Source organism: Triticum dicoccoides, chromosome 1B (genome assembly GCF_002162155.2).
Source record: "Triticum dicoccoides isolate Atlit2015 ecotype Zavitan chromosome 1B, WEW_v2.0, whole genome shotgun sequence".
In the NCBI taxonomy this organism is placed as follows: domain Eukaryota; kingdom Viridiplantae; phylum Streptophyta; class Magnoliopsida; order Poales; family Poaceae; genus Triticum; species Triticum dicoccoides.
Window position 1 is genome coordinate 189,045,244 of NC_041381.1, and position 6,985 is coordinate 189,052,228.

Here is a 6,985-nt window from a genome sequence, read left to right on the forward strand (position 1 = left end):
GTTTATGCAGACTTATGGAGAAGCCTGCGTTTACAAGAAAGTGAGTGGGAGCTCTGTAGCATTTCTCATACTATATGTAGATGACATACTCTTGATGGGAAATGATATGGAACTTTTGGACAGCATTAAGGCCTACTTGAATAAGTGTTTTTCAATGAAGGACCTTGGAGAAGCTGCTTACATATTAGGCATCAAGATCTATAGAAATAGATCGAGACGCCTCATAGATCTTTCACAAAGAACATACCTTGATAAAATTTTGAAGAAGTTCAAAATGGATCAGTCCAAGAAGGGGTTCTTGCCTGTATTGCAAGGTGTGAGATTGAGCTCAGCTCAATGCCCGACCACGGCAAAAGATATAGAAGAGATGAGTGTCATCCCCTATGCTTCAGCCATAGGATCTATTATGTATGCCATGTTGTGTACCAGACCTGATGTAAACCTTGCCGTAAGTTTGGTAGGAAGGTACCAAAGTAATCCCGGCAAGGAACACTAGACAGCGGTCAAGAATATCCTGAAGTACCTGAAAAGGACAAAGGACATGTTTCTCGTTTATGGAGGTGACGAAGAGCTCGTCGTAAAGGGTTACGTCAACGCTAGCTTTGACACAGATCTGGATGACTCTAAGTCAGAAACCGGATACGTGTATATGTTGAATGGTGGAGCAGTAAGCTGGTGCAGCTGCAAGCAGAGTGTCGTGGCGGGATCTACATGTGAAGCGGAGTACATGGCAGCCTCGGAGGCAGCGCATGAAGCTATTTGGGTGAAGGAGTTCATCACCGACCTAGGAGTCATACCCAATGCGTCGGGGCCGATCAAACTTTTTTGTGACAATACTGGAGCTATTGCCCTTGCAAAGGAGCCCAGATTTCACAAGAAGACCAGGCACATCAAGCGTCGTTTCAACTCCATCCGTGAGAATGTTCAAGATGGAGACATAGAAATTTGCAAAGTACATACGGATCTGAATGTCGCAGATCCGTTGACTAAACCTCTCTCGCGAGCGAAACATGATCAACACTAGAACTCTATGGGTGTTCGATTCATCACAATGTAACTAGATTATTGACTCTAGTGCAAGTGGGAGACTGTTGGAAATATGCCCTAGAGGCGATAATAAAAGTGTTATTATTATATTTCTTTGTTCATGATAATAGTCTTTTATTCATGCTATAACTGTATTATCCGGAAATCGTAATACACGTGTGAATACATAGACCACAATATGTCCCTAGTGAGCCTCTAGTTGACTAGCTCGTTTTGATCAACAGATAGTCATGGTTTCCTGGCTATGGACATTGGATGTCGTTGATAACGGGATCACATCATTAGGAGAATGATGTAATGGACAAGACCCAATCCTAAGCATAGCACAAAGGTCGGTTAGTTCGTTTGCTAGAGCTTTTCCAATGTCAAGTATCTCTTCCTTAGACCATGAGATCGTGTAACTCCCGGATATCGTAGGAGTGCTTTGGGTGTACCAAACGTCACAACGTAACTGGGTGAGTATAAAGGTGCATTACAGGTATCTCCGAAAGTGTCTGTTGGGTTGACACGGATCGAGACTGGGATTTGTCACTCCGTATGACGGAGAGGTATCTCTGGGCCCACTTGGTAATGCATCATCACAATGAGCTCAAAGTGACCAAGTGTTTGATCACAGGATCATGCATTGCGGTACGAGTAAAGTGACTTGCCGGTAACGAGACTGAATGAGGTATTGGGATACCGACGATCGAGTCTCGGACATGTAACGTACCGATTGACAAAGGGAATTGCATACGGGGTTTGATCGAATCCTCGACATCGTGGTTCATCCGATGACAACATCGAGGAGCATGTGGGAGCCAACATGGGTATCCAGATCCCGCTGTTGGTTATTGACCTGAGGTCGTCTCGGTCATGTCTGCATGTCTCCCGAACCCGTAGGGTCTACACACTTAAGGTTCGGTGACGCTAGGGTTATCAGGAAGACAAGTATGTGATTACCGAATGTTGTTCGGAGTCCCGGATGAGATCCGGACGTCACGAGGAGTTCCGGAATGGTCCGGAGGTAAAGATTTATATAAGGAAATTGTTTAAACGGACACCGGAAAGTTTCGGTGGCATACCGGTATAGTACCGGGGCCACTGGAAGGGTTCCGGGGGTCCACCGGGTGGGGCCACCCCTCCCGGGGGGCACATGGGCTGTGTGGGAGAGGGAGCCAGCCCCTAGTGGGCTGGGCGCGCCTCCCCACCTAGGCCCATGCGGCTAGGGCAAGGGGAGGGGAAACCCTAAAAGGGGGCGCCCCCCTAGCTTGGGGGGCAAGCCACCCCTTTTCCCTCTCCCTTTGGCCGCCGCCCCCTCTAGGGTTTGCCCTAGAGGGCCGGCCCCCTTGCCCCTCTCCTCCTATATATAGAGGGGCGAGGGGAGGGCTGCAAAAGACAAGCCAAGGCGCAGCCCCTCCCCTCCCCAACACCTCTCCTCCTCCGTACGTGCTTGGCGAAGCTCTGTCGGAGTACTGCTGCACCAACAACACCACGCCGTCGTGCTGCCGTTGGAGCTGTCTTCCTCAACCTCTCCTTCCTCCTTGCTGGATCAAGACGGAGGAGACGTCGCCCGTACCGTACGTGTGTTGAACGCGGAGGTGCTGTCCGTTCAGCACTTGGTCATCGGTGATCTGAATCGCGTCGAGTATGACTCCATCATCACCAACCCCTTGAACGCTTCCGCACTCGATCTACAAGTGGTATGTAGATGCAAACTCACTTCCTTGACTCGTTGCTTAGATGAACTCATAGATGGATCTTGGTGAAACCGTAGGAAAAATTTTAATTTTCTGCAACGTTCCCCAACAGGCTGATGTTTGGTTTGGAAGAGAGAGCTGTGTCTTCACTCTTCTGGCCTGCTTACTGCTTCTGTTGCGCCCCCAGCCTGGTTGCTGCTACTACTGTTTTCAATGTACAATCAGTAGTATATTTTGTCTGTTGGTTGAATAAATGTGTTGTTAGAACGACAAACATAATGTTTTGGAAGTAGTTGCACGGTTCGATCCTTTAGTGCCCCGTACCGTACGTAGCTCATACTATTTTTCGTACGGAACACATTTTCCACTTGTTGATAACATGCAGCCCACTAATGAAGGCCCAATAGAGAAGCCCGGAATTAACTGGAAGGGAGGCTCTCACATGAATCCGGCACAGGTACATGCTCATGGTCCCCTAAACATAAATAAGTAAATAAATAAATAAAGCTAAATGCTCATGCACCAGTTCTTTGGGGAAATAGGTAGCCCAGTATTTCTTTTTGAAGAATACCCAAGCTAGGCCAATTTGTTTTCTCCGAATTACTGGGCTGCAAATCTTTCAAGACGAGGAGGGATGCATTCCGTCCTGGCCAAAGAGTATGGTCAATGTCTGTTAAAAGTAATATCAAAAGGGGTTGAAAATTCCAAAAAAATTATAGCAAATGGGATATTAGTTTTTTTTTAATTTTGTTCTTCACTGATATCTTATACGTATTTCATTGGATTTAACATGACATAGTACTAATTTATTTTTAAATTTGTTTTAGTATGGCTATTAATTTTTGGATTAAGAATATTTCGTTCCCTAGCAAAAATTTGCGAATTTTCAAAATTTCCCACATATTTAGTTAATTTTTTGACCCTGGTACTGACTAGAAAATGGCCGGCAATTCTAAAAATGGAAAAGGGGCTGTAATAAATTCCATATGAATTAGAAAATGAGTAAAAATTATAAAAATAATAACAAATGGGTTGTACATGCCATAGATTTCGAGGCTGGCTTGTTTATGCAAGGCTTTGTCAGTGAACACACGATTCTAACAGCAGTGACTGTTGGATGTCCATCCAACGACCGACGTGCTTCTTCAATCTCTGATCTTCCTGCTCCAGCCGCCTAAACTAGCACCAGCGGGACTGCCTGCTCCCTCCTCTTGTGGCCTGCTGTGATGCCGCGTAGGCTTCCCCGGCCCAACCTACTCCCTCCGCTAGCCTGGCCGCATGCAATCAACTGCCTCCTTATTACGCGAAAAAAATGATTCCTCCCACTGACATCTGGGGCGCACCGGTTGGGAGGCTGACCTGTGGGCCTACTACATTAACGCGTACGCAGGGCTTGTCAACTTAGTCAACAAACGATTCTACCAGCAGTAACCGTTGGATTTGAATCGAACGGTCCTGCTGCTTCTTCAATCGCTGCTCTTCTTGCACCAGCTGCCCAAACCAGCACCGGGGAGACCGCCTGCTCCTGCCTCCAGTGGTCGGCTGTGCTCCCGTTGAGGCCTCATCGCCCCCTACTACTCCCACCACTAGCCAAGCCTTGCGGCGACGGCAGCCTCACACTGCAGCCGAACCAATGAACCCTCATACTCCTCTCCACGTGGGCATCCACTGCCGCATCTTCCCCGGCTCAGCATCGTCCCCTTCCTAGGCCTCGCCGTCGTCCACCGCCTTGGTGCTCTCGGCGCGGCGTGGTCAATGTGGTCAACGACATTCCATCGGAAGAGTACTGTACATGGAGAGGCTGACAGCTGGGTCCACGGCCACAACCCAGTTTTTTGTGATTTGCCAAGTAAGTCGCTTTGTCAAGTAAGTCGCTTTGTCAGGCCTGTTGGGCTGCAAATCTTTCAAGACGAGGAGAGCTTTCATTTGGCTGGCCAAGAAAATGGCCCATCAGTAATGAGAAATGGGTTGTACATTTTCAAAACACATCAAACCGGCAATTAGTTTCAAATATCTTTTTTTCATTTCGTGATTTTAAATTACATTAATTTTTATGCGTGGAGAATTTGTTGGATTTTATATTGATATATATTTATTTTTAAAATCAGTTTGAATGTGAGTTGAAATTTCGGGATTAAAAACAGTTCGGACCGCACCAAAATATGCAAAATTTCGTATAATTTTTTAACCGTGGCCACAATATGGGCTGTAATGCTAACAAAAAGAATATGGGCTCCAAAAAAACCTTAAGAACTAGCAAATGGGCTGTAAATTATTAAAAATAATGGCAGATGGGTTGTATGCTGTTTTCCACAGATTTGAGGCTTTCCTAAAAAAAGGTTGACACACAAGCAGTGACTGTTGGATGGCCATCCAACGGCCGTCGTGCTTCTTCAATCTCTGCTCTTCCTACTCCAGCCACTCAAATAAGCGCCGGCGGGACTACCTGCTCCCTCCTCCCCGTGGCCGGCTCTAACAGCTCGGACCCACCAGCTATATCTTTGTACGCAAGGAAGTGCCTCCTTATTACGCACAAAAAAATGAATACTCCCCCTATTAGCTCGGACCCAGTATAGTGGCAGGCTGACTTGTGGGCCTACTAAGTTGACGGGGACGGAGGGCTTTGTCAACTTAGTCAATATGCATGATTCTAGCTCCAGTGACCGTACGATGTCCATCCAACGGCCGTAGTGCTTCTTCAACCTCGGGTCTTCTTGCTCCAGCCGCCCAAACCAGTGTCGGTCGTGCCTCGTGCTCCTGCCTCCTGTGGCCGGCTACGATGCGGCGGAGGCCTCACCGCCCCCTACTACTCCCACCGCTGGCCAGGTCATCCCTCTACTCACGCACACCCCCTGTTATTCTGCGGCGATGGCAGCCTCACACCGCAGCGAACCAGTGAACCCTCGTACTCCTCTACGCGTGGGCATCCACTGCCGCGTCTTCCCCGGCTCCGCGTCGTCCCCTTCCTAGGCCTCGTCGTCGTCCATCGCCCTGGTGCTCTTGGCGCGGCGTGGTCAACGTGGTCAAGGAACGGCTTCCATCGGATGTGGGCTGTACGTGGAGAGGCTGACAGCTGGGTCCACGGCCGCAGCAAGGAAGTGCCTCCTTATTACACGCAAAATAATTATTCCTCCACCTGACAGCGGGGACCCACCAAACAGGCCACCATATTTCGCAAAAAAATGTTTCCCCCCTGACTGCTGGGACCCACCAGCTGCACCTTCGCACGCAAGGAAGTGCGTCCGGGCAAAAAAAAATGATTCGCCCCCTGACTGTTGGGACCCACCAGCTACATCTTCGCACGCAAGGAAGTGCATCCGGGCAAAAAAAATGATTTGCCCCCTGACTGCTGGGACCCACCAGCTACATCTTCGCACGCAAGGAAGTGCGTCCAGGCAAAAAAAACAAAATGATTCGCCCCCCTGACTGCTGGGACCCACCAGCTACATCTTCGCAGGCAAGGAAGTACCTGACAGTCGGGACCCACCTGGTCGAAGCGTACGTAGCGTTGTCATTCTGGTCGCGAACGTGTACGTATATACTGGTCGATGTAGAGGCGCGCATGTGTCGTAGTAGAGGCGTGCACGTAGCATGTACACATACGTACAGCGGTGAGGGTGCAAGGAAGAAAATACGGCCACGTACATACATACGGGCAGGGTCTCGAACGCTTACTCGCGCATACGTCCATGGCTGGGTCGAAACAGAGAAACAGCGTCGTTGTCGTGTTCATGGGGAGCTAACCGGCTGGGTCGAAACGGAATGTGTGGTCATGTTCATTGGGAGGGCTTGGACGGAACAGGCAATGGAAACGAGGCCTGGCATACCGTAAAACGGAGGAAATGGACCTCCTACGGTCAAAACGGGGGTCCTGTTGATCGGGAGGGGTGTGGTGTACCGCAAAAGGGACGAAACAGACTTCCTACGGTCGAAACGGGGGTCCTGTTGATCGGGAGGGGTGTGGCGTACCTAAAACGGACGAAACGGACCTCCTATGGTCGAAACGGGGGTCCTGTTCATCGGGAGGGGTGTGGCGTACCGCAAAACGGGACTCCACGGGATACTGTTCATCTCCACCGTCGACCTCCTCCAGCCTCCACGGGCTACCGTCTATCTCCTCCAGCCTCCACGGGCTCCTGTTCATCCAGCCTCCACCGCACACTACTCCACCGGCTACTGTTCAACCACCCCTCCACCTTCTACTGTTCATCTAGCCCTCCATCGTCTACTGTTCATCCAGCCCTCCACACCACGGGGTC